Source organism: Maniola jurtina, chromosome 11 (genome assembly GCF_905333055.1).
Source record: "Maniola jurtina chromosome 11, ilManJurt1.1, whole genome shotgun sequence".
Classification (NCBI taxonomy): Eukaryota; Metazoa; Arthropoda; class Insecta; order Lepidoptera; family Nymphalidae; genus Maniola; species Maniola jurtina.
Genome location: NC_060039.1, coordinates 9,103,329 through 9,113,582, shown reverse-complemented (window position 1 = coordinate 9,113,582; position 10,254 = coordinate 9,103,329). Strand labels below are relative to the sequence as shown.

Sequence of the window (10,254 nt, the reverse complement as noted above, 5' to 3'; positions counted from 1 at the left end):
TACCAAATTTCATACAATTCGGTTAAGTGGATGGGTCTTTAGGAATCCCGCGGGAACTCTTTGATTTTCCGGGATAAAAAGTAGCCTATGTCCGTCCCCGGGATATAAGCTAATCCTGTACCAAATTTCGTCAGAATCGGTTACAATGTTGGGCCGTGAAAAGGTAGCAGACAGACAGACACACTGTCGCATTTATAATATTAGTATGGAAGTATGGATATAATTTAGGCGAATATTGCCCAAAACATTATTTTACAGTTACAATACATGGAAGTTTTATAGTTTAAAACATTATTTAAAGCTACATGATTTAGGTTTTTATAAATTCAGTGGCAACTCAGATTTTCCGGGATAAAAAGCCTCTGTTTGTTGTGGCGTGATTAAAGGATAAACAAAGAAACTTTCGCGTTCAAAATATAGATAGTGATTTAAAATGGCTTCTGAAATTTAAATTTTTAAATCTGCTATTTGTAATAAATTTGAATTTATTGTCCAGAAGGGAGGAAAATAGATTAAAACTTTTACATTTTTACGCGTACAACTTTTACACTTTGCCGTTTTGAAATTCAAATCAGGCTTTAATCGTCACTGTCACGTTTACTGAATTAAACAGGTTATAAGGCAGCAAATGATACTTATTTTTAATTTCCAGTAAGCGAAATCAGATAGATGATCTACAAGTGTAAATTAAAAATTTATAACACCCCCGACAAGTGAAGGTTACAGTAACTAGAAAAGAGCTGATAACTTTCAAACGGCTGAACCGATTTTCTTGGATTATAGCTAAGAACACTCTCGATCAAGCCACCTTTCAAACAAAAAAAACTAAATTAAAATCGGTTCATTAGTTTAGGCGCTACGGTGCCACAGACAGATACACAGATACACAGACACACAGATACACACGTCAAACTTATAACACCCCTCTTTTTGGGTCGGGGGTTAAAAACTAAGTGATCCTCGCCGATCTAGGTGACCTGCTATGATTCTGGGTGATCCTCGCTGACCTGCTACATAGATTCTGGCGGGAGGCTTCGGCTGGCTGAAGTGATCCGTCAGAGAGCTGCACCACCTGCAGCGGTCTTACGTACCGTCGGAATTTTCCGCACTTAGCCATCCGCTGTAGATTACAAATAAAGAAGGAGATAATCTAAATGTCACGTGGAAAATAAATATTGGTCACTAGAGGATGCCCGCGACTTCGTCCGCGTGGATTTAGGTTTTTAAAGATCCTGTGGGAACTGGAAATGCCTATGTTAATTACAGGGACGCAAGCTACCTCGGTACCAAATTTCATACAAATCGGTTAAGCGGATGGGTCTTTAGGAATCCCGCGGGAACTCTTTGATTTTCCGGGATAAAAAATAGCCTATGCCCGTCCCCGGGATATAAGCTAACCCTGTACCAAATTTCATCAGAATCGGTTAAACTGTTGGGCCGTGAAAAGGTAGCAGACAGACAAACAGACAGACAGACACACTTTCGCATTTATAATATTAGTCTGGATTATAATATTGTTTAGTAATAAAAGTTGTGATAAGAGTAAATTAACATAATATTAAAATTATGTTAATGGTAGTAATGTATTTAAGAAGTATAATAAATTAGTATATATTAACAGTTGTTTGTAACTAATAAAGTTTTTTTTTTTAAATAATAATCAGCAATAGATACCCAGTAACTTACTTGTTATGTCAGATAATATTAATTTATTTTCTGAAAAGATTCGTATGATCGTTATGAGCGCCGAGTGGTTATAAAGAGCATTAAGCTTGTATTACATTTTATTGTACTGCCTCCCTGTTCTTTGAAAATAGCTCTCACATTGAAAAGCCGCCGCGCTCATGCCGAGATTTAATTGAAACCGACGGACTCCAACGCGACTCGTATCGACACGGGTCAACTCCATGTCAAATGTGTCGTACAGTAGTAATTACCGGCATCGCAGTTGCCGACAGATACAGAGTGACGTCTAGTGATCGAGGCCGATATACATGAGCGCTGCATGAGGCTGCAGCCATTTATGCCTTATCAATTTCCACTTTACCCCCTCTTGACGTAATTGGACGACACACTCGGTCTCTTCAAACGGCTGGTTGTGAATTGCTCTTCAAAGTTTTATTATGTTCTATTAACGAACAGATTTATAATAATTTACACAGGTAAATAAAACCCGAATAGGCTGGGCTGTAAGATATAATTTCTACGCTTTTTGTTGTTGTTGTTGTTGTTTTCCGTACCAATTCCAAGAAATTCCATTTTGATTGTGTTTTGACTTCCGACTTACAGTTTTGGCATAGATACGGGTAATAATTACTTTTGGAAATTCCACCTCCACTGGGCTTTAATAAATTCCGTGGTAGGTCCACTGGTAATAATAATTAATTGTAGGTTTACCCATTGATATTTAGTTGATCCATGAAAAAATTGTTTAATATAGGTAGATATTTGATTGGTTTTAGCCATCAGTGTGGAATCACAGTTGCTATAAAAACTGAAAGCTTCGAATAACCTCACTTAATCGCTAAATAAAAGAAAATACTCAAAACCGTAATAAAAACAAAATCATTTGATCGAGAACGTATTGAAATTAAGTGTATTGAGGGTCCAAAAATAATTTTAACCCTTCGGATCCTGAGGGATTAGTTAGCGCGGTGAGCCGCACACCCTTTAAATCTGGTGCAGAGCACAGACTAGCCAAATAATCCCGGATTGGCGCCCTTCCACCAATATGCGCCCTGAATCAAGTAAATGAGAAAACTTTTTAATTGGAATTTCAAATAGGCGCTCGTGTATCTACACGAGAGCCGTTCGCGGATCGACAACGTCCCGGCTATCTGTTTTAATTGTTATCAAAACAATATACCACTTTAATCACCCTACTGCATATTTATGATCTTCTCTTACCTAAGCTTATTTAAAAGTTTTAATGTTGGGACCTACGCTGTTTTATTTTTTACATTTTACGACTCCCTCGCCCTTACAATTTTAGAATTGAATAAAATGTGTAACATCTCTAGCTGTCGCAGTAGAGTTCTAATAAAAATTTACCTGTCAAGCCAACATGCTCCCTTTTTATTTTCATTCTCTCTCTGCGTCGTATTTCTTATTACTGAGGGTCGTGACGCCATCCACAGATACGATATTATGTGGTAGGCGATTTTTGGGATAGTAATGCGGTGGGATTCTGGGATATGAAGCGCTGCCTAGACTTCGTGAGTATAGACCTGACTGCCAGTTTAAAAAAATCGGATGCTCAAGACACGACAAAGAAAGCAGCATAATGTAGGAAAGCGGGCCGATACATAGACGGGATAACCTATCTATGAATTTAACAATCACGCCTACTAAAAATCAAAATGAGGTCAAGGTTTTAGCTTGCTTGCCTAGAAATATTCTAATTCTGTAGCCTATTTTATTTTATCGATATATTTAATACAATTCGCGACGTTATCAAAGGGTAAGCACTGTAAAATTTGCCCAGCTAAGGCCGAAATGAAATTGCCAATCCTGTTTCACAATGGACCGTAAAATAGTTTTCCGTTTTTGTCCGATCAAGCGCGGCAGTACTCGTTAATTCACTGGACACGTCGCATGGCGGTTTGTCATCAGGGACGAGAATAGTTAAATCCATACTTATATCATTCATTTGAAAGTATGCCTTTCTTCTGTCAGTCTGTCTGTCTATCTGTTAACTTTTTATTTTTACTTCATTACAAGTTAACTCTTGACTGCGATCTCAATCTTAGTATCTCTTAATCTCGTAGCTTTAGTCCAATATAGAAGCAGGCTAATTTGGAAGAGGTACGGCAGTTTTTATTAAGCCCATACCCTTTAAACGGTTTCATGATTGGGAATATAGCTTGGCATCTCAAGCCGTTTCAAAGAAAAAGAGCTTTGATACAGGAACAGACGATGAGGGTTCCGTTTTTCCCATTTGATAACAACCAAAAACAGTTATTTACTTACGCTCCAAAGCAAATCTAGCGTTGGTGTCAAAATGTTACTTGGATAATTCTGACAAATCAAAGCAATCGTAGCTCGTAACAAGCATAGTTTATGCCCCTCATGTAGGGTTGAGGGTAGGCGTAATCCGTCTATCACCGTGTTTTGCGGTTTCTACACATAAGCAACACGTCATGTGAACGGGTCAGTGCGTACGTAAAGTGTTACAAACTGATTCACATCCGACAGTTAGAACAGTGAGACTACATTCACAAAGCATTGGCATCGCATGTTTTTAGGGTTCTGTACCTCAAAAGGAAAAACCCTTATTTATAGGATGGATCACTGTGTTGTCTGTCTGTCTGTCCGTCCGTCTGTCCGTCGTGTCTGTCAAGAAAACTTATAGGGTACTTCCCGTAGATTTAGAAATATGAAATTTGGCAGTACTAGGTCTTATAGCACAAGTAAAGGAATAAATCCAAAAACCGTGAATTTCTGGTTATATCATTAAAAATTTATATTTTCAAAATAAGATACCAAGTGAGGTATCATATGAAAGGGCTTTACCTGTACATTCTAAAACAGATATTTATTTATTTTTATGCATAATACTTTTTGATTTATCGTACAAAATATCAAAAAAAAAAACACCCGAGTGCGGAATCCTCGGTGTGCGAGTCCGACGCGCACTAAGGATTTTTTTTGCAGGATAAATCCTTTTGCAGGATAAAATTATCAACGCATTGCCGGCTCACTTCTGAACATAGTTCACCTCTCAGAGAGAGGAGAGTTTCGATGTACTTAGTCCGTCACGCTGGCCAAGTGCAGATTGGCATAGTTCACAAACCTTTGGGAACGTATTTTGTAATGTTTTAATTTAATTTTTAACCCCCGACCCAAAAAGAGGATTATTATAAGTTTGACGTGTGTATCTGTGTATCTGTATGTGGCATCGTAGCTCCTAAACTAATGAACCGATTTTAATTCAGTTTTTTTGTTTGAAAGGTGGCTTGATCGAGAGTGTTCTTAGCTATAATCCAAGAAAATCGGTTCAGCTGTTTGAAAGCTATCAGCTCTTTTCTAGTTACTGTAACCTTCACTTGTCGGGGGTGTTATAAATTTTTAATTTACACTTGTATTAAAGACTAGCTGATACCCGCGACTTCGTTCGCGTGGATGTAGGTTTTTTAAAATTCCCGTGGGAACTCTTTGATTTTCCGGCATAAAAAGTAGCCTATGTGCTAATCCAGGGTATATTCTATCTCCATTCTAAATTTCAGCCCAATCCGTCCAGTAGTTTTTGCGTGAAGGAGTAACAAACATACACACACACACACACACACACACACACACATTCAAACTTTCTCCTTTATAATATTAGTGTGATGAACACGAAATCACTTTATGTGACGACTACTTTTACTTACTGGTATTTTATAATAAAAAGATCTTCAGTTATATTGCCTGAAAGCTACCACTGAAAGATACTATTAAACATTCTGTGGTTGTATCTATAAAAGCTCCGTATACTAGAATGTTCAAACATAAAATAGGGGACGAAATAAGCCAGCTAAAATGTCTGTCGGTGACAGCTATATATGCGATATTTTTGCTCCAGCCAGACCAATACCTGTTGTGATGAAAAAACTAGGAAATGTAAATTTTAAATATTACTTCAATATTATTATGTAACTGACTTTCGTGTTTCATTGCGATGATAAACTTAGAATGTATATCATAGAAGACTTTTAAGGAGTAGGTATAGTTTAAATTGCGTGTAAATAGATAGTTTCTACGATGAAAACTTTTCAGGGTATCACTGAGAATTTAGAGGATGGACATTCACATCACGTTTGGTTAACAATGGGAACAACGCCAAAGACGAAAGTTTGTTTAAGCTATCGATAGGTATTGTTTTTTCTGAAATACAAAAATAGGAGCTTAAAGTGCTGAAAGACAATAGTAAAGTTAATTACGCGACAGTTTGAGTTGGCAATCGGGTTATGAGGTGGGGGGACACCTCGCGCACCTGAACTTCACCCGCGCTCATGCGCAGCGTGTTAGCGTGGGGGCTGTGCAGGTGTGTGGCACCCCGGTAGCCATCTCAACCTGTCGCGTACATATTCTGTAAAAAAACGCTGTATATATTTATAATATCAAGCTTTTATACAATAATAGTAGCTAAGTATATTACCTACCAGCTACTTTGTGATAATATCATAATATTTAATGTAGACATTTCACATAGAGAGATTAAATCATTATATTTACTCATTAATGTAGATTCTCAATTTATTTAGATTCTGTACTCCCACGCTCAGTCTTTGTGTCTTGATAACTACTCAGTACCTAATAGAGTTGCCCGCGACTTTTCCGTTGGATAAATTATTATTATACCTAGGTATAGCATAATACGGTACGCACCTTTCTTGTGTATTTTATGTGTTATGAACATGATGTAAACTGTGTTACTTGTGTTATAAGACAGCTACCTGCCCAATTTCATGAATCTAGAACCTAGGTCAATGGAAAGTACTCTATATGTTTTGATTCCCTTTGTCCTGACAAACACGTGCAGACAGACAGACAGATAGACAACGAAGTGATCCTATAAGAATTCAATTTTTCCTTTTGAGGTACGGAACCTACAAAACTCAGTCTTCAATAGAATTTTCAACTGAAAACATGTAGCCTAACACTTGTTCAGTAGGTATATAGTTAAGTAGGTAAGTAAGTGCGAAACGAATTTTAGTTAATCCTCTATCAAAACGGACCGTAAAATGGCTTCACGTTTTTATTTGATCAGAGGAACCTCATTTATTCCCCGAGCACGTCCTCCTGTGGGGAAAACTAGTTATGGGGTGTTTGTATAATAACTCTTTTGTATCCCCATGCCCGAACACGTCAGTGTTGCAAAACTAACTCAGCCACTGTTTTTACACGACTGCTCAAAAAAAAAGATGTGTAATGTTTTCGTGTGTTATGTGTGTAAGTATCTTTATTCCACCATATTTCTGTATGCCTGAACAGATTTAGATGTATGGGGCATCATAGATATCGACATAATAAGTAATAACATAACATGAATAAATAAATTATGAATATGGGGATACTTTTGGGGGCAAATTAGAACTAATAATAATAGCTTCTTCATGTGAGTAATTTGAAAGCGTTGCAGATCTTTGAGGTACTCAAATCACTATCTCAAGTGTAAAAGAGCCTTTTCCATTTCTTAGAGAACCAAAATGGCAACATTTAGTTGTTATAGCAAAAATCCGTTAGTTAGTAGGTAGGTAGTTACTGTACTTGATGATTGTAAAACCAATCATAATAACGTACCCAAGAAGTAAATCTTATTTATCAAAAGGCAAAAGGCATTACTTTAACATACTTCAAATGTAAAACGTTTTAGGAAAGGAACGCATTACGGTAAAGGTCATGAACTAGATCGAAATCGAAACGATAAAGGGCACCTTTGCCTGAATTCTTAAGCACATCGAAAGGATATAATAAAGGTGATCGTACAGCTATTTACGTGTGTCGATAGCATTTGAGTAGGAATAGATCGTGTCTCGTAACGGAAACATTTCTGAAGTATCCCCAAACGTTTGGATCGTGAACATTCGGGTCACGTGCGGGTAACAGGGCCGATGCCAGAGCGCCGCGGGGTTTGTTGTGATATCTACGATGTATTTTCCACAATATCTGACCCCGCTAGCTGAGAGTGATTTTCGTGGTTGCTTTTTGCGAGGACAACGATGAAATTAGGTGCCGTAGTCTATTTGCGAAAGCCTACCTATACTCGAGCCTAAACAAATACTTGAACCAATCAGCTATACTAAATTAGCACGGTATAAAAAGAGACACAGTAGTCAGACGCCTTTAATCTCGGGGTGACCCTTCTATATAAGGCCTTAATACGTAGGACAGTTCGGTCGCTCCTTCTGTGTAAGTAAATTATTCTTACTCTGTGATTAGTAACTATCATTAACTATGTTATAGTCAAGAGTATGAGTACCTATTGGCGCAACGCAGTTGACCTAGTCCCTTGTACTCCGTCGTCAGTGGTGGTGTAGAGGCATGCAACCTCTTTTAAGACCGGCAGCTGCGAAGAAAGCAACACACTTTGCAGCTGTCACTTAGAGAACACAATTTGAATTCGGAGCGATTCAAAATATCTTGCTGGCCTGGACGAACCCCGGGCAGCGCATTCAACCAATTCACTTAAGACCATCAAGACCGAAACACCTCGGTCTAGCATCAAGCTCCGGACCTCGTTTTTCTACCACAGTTTTAATTGTAACCAAAGCACATATTGTAAATACAGCCCAAGTAATACAAATAATAATATGTAGTGGTATTTTTATTTATCAAGTTATCTATCATACGCTGCATGGCTGCTACATATTCTGGTGACACCCGAGAAGAGCACGCAAGCATATGGGTTACATATTCTGGTGACCCACAACAAGAACACGTAAGCATATGAGTATTGCTGCCATAATAGTTGGCTCGCTACAACTGAACCTTTGAACCTTTTGAACCCGACACGCTGGTTCATACTTCATACATGCCTCGTGAGGACATATCCGAGGCGCTCTAAGGAGGATCCAGGTTCTATAAAAACATTACTTTATTCTTCTGTGCTGCAAAACATATTCGAACAATTATTTATTATTATTGTGTCATTTATTTTTCATTTTTTTGGTGAAAGACATTTTGGAGTGACAATTGACTTTTTAAATTTTAAAATCCGTATAAGAACTTTTCTTCTTCACGCTTAAACAATAGAGACATTAAGTGACTTTGAATTATCAAAATTTGAAAAATGATTATTTGTAAACATTTTATATTTTATTTTATATTTTATATATTATTCATTTTGTAATTTTTTATGTTGTGATTCTTTTTATTTTGTGTAAGGTTTTCAGCTATTTAAAATGGAACAGAGGGTCCGGTCCTTAATTATTAATGACGAAGTGCGAGGGAATCGTAAGCCGTCCCAGTTTCTTCGTCATTTATGTTCCCTGGCTGGTCACGTACCTACTTACCGACCAGATTTTTGTTTACCGCAGCTTTGGATGCGCCGCTTGCCACAATATTTGCAAGCCATATTAGCTGCGCAGTCCAAAATTTCATTTGATAAGGTTGCCGAACTGGCAGACTGAATTTTAGAGGTCCCCCCCTGGCATCATGGCACCTTTTACTTATATTGGCACTTTATAATACGCGATGTTAACACCGCTATTATAGGAGCCGCTTTCTTATCATATTTTAATTTATTGCCAAATTGCAGAAGCGGTCGGCTGATCGACAACACGACTGGTCTTTCTCATATGGCATCCATAACTACGGATGTCCAGGTTAGCATAAAAAACCATAAATGGTAAGCATGAAATATTATTCAAGTTTCCTGCTATTTTAAGGCCTCCAGGCCCTGTGCGTGAGATCAAACATACCACGGTGCACCTCATCCGAACGACGGATGGTCCGCCGGTATCGTGTCGTCCACGCCGCCTAGGCCCTCACAAATTAGCCATCAAGGATCTTCAGGAGTTTCCCTTGCCGAAGACGGTACAAGGTCTTCGAAGATTCCTCGGTATGGTGAATATTTATCATAAGTTTTACCGGGCATAGCCCACAGTACCTCTCCACTCATTGATGCTCTGTCAGCCATTCAAGGTAAAGGCGACAAGCCGTTTACTTGGGCACCTGACTTAGAGCGTTGTTTCAACTCGTGCAAGGAGAGTTTAGCTAACGCAACTCTGTTAGCTCATCCAGTCGCCGACGCTCAACTCGGGTTATTTACCGATGCGTCTAGCTCTCATGTCGGCGCTTGTTTACAACAGCAACTTAATAAGGACTGGCAACCAATTGCATTTTTTTTAGCTAAAAAAGCTAAACTGCAATGTGTCCACAAACCCTTATTATATGTTTTCACTCAACGGCGTGAGAAACTTCCGCCTGTACAATTAAATCAATATATATTTATTCCACACGTTCCAGTCGTACGGTTCGTTTCCTCGTACCCTATCATGCCGCTTAGCAAATAATTTATTAATCTTTTTCTTTTCTCTTCTTTTTCACTCCGTAGGGGGGTGATGTAGAGGCATGCAACCTCTTTTAAGACCGGCAGCTGCGAAGAAAGCAACACACTTTGCAGCTGTCACTTAGAGAACACAATTTGAATTCGGAGCGATTCAAAATATCTTGCTGGCCTGGACGAACCCCGGGCAGCGCATTCAACCAATTCACTTAAGACCATCAAGACCGAAACACCTCGGTCTAGCATCAAGCTCCGGACCTCGT

At 38.5% G+C, this 10,254-nt stretch overlaps 1 long non-coding RNA gene across 1 annotated transcript; it reads left to right on the top strand.

Annotated features, from left to right (window-relative positions):
* The first annotated feature begins 8,797 nt into the window (after positions 1–8,797).
* Positions 8,798–9,537, top strand: LOC123869832. Its single transcript, XR_006796961.1, has 2 exons — positions 8,798–8,937; positions 9,242–9,537. It is a non-coding gene; the product is annotated as an uncharacterized LOC123869832 (long non-coding RNA).
* The last annotated feature ends 717 nt before the right edge of the window (positions 9,538–10,254 follow it).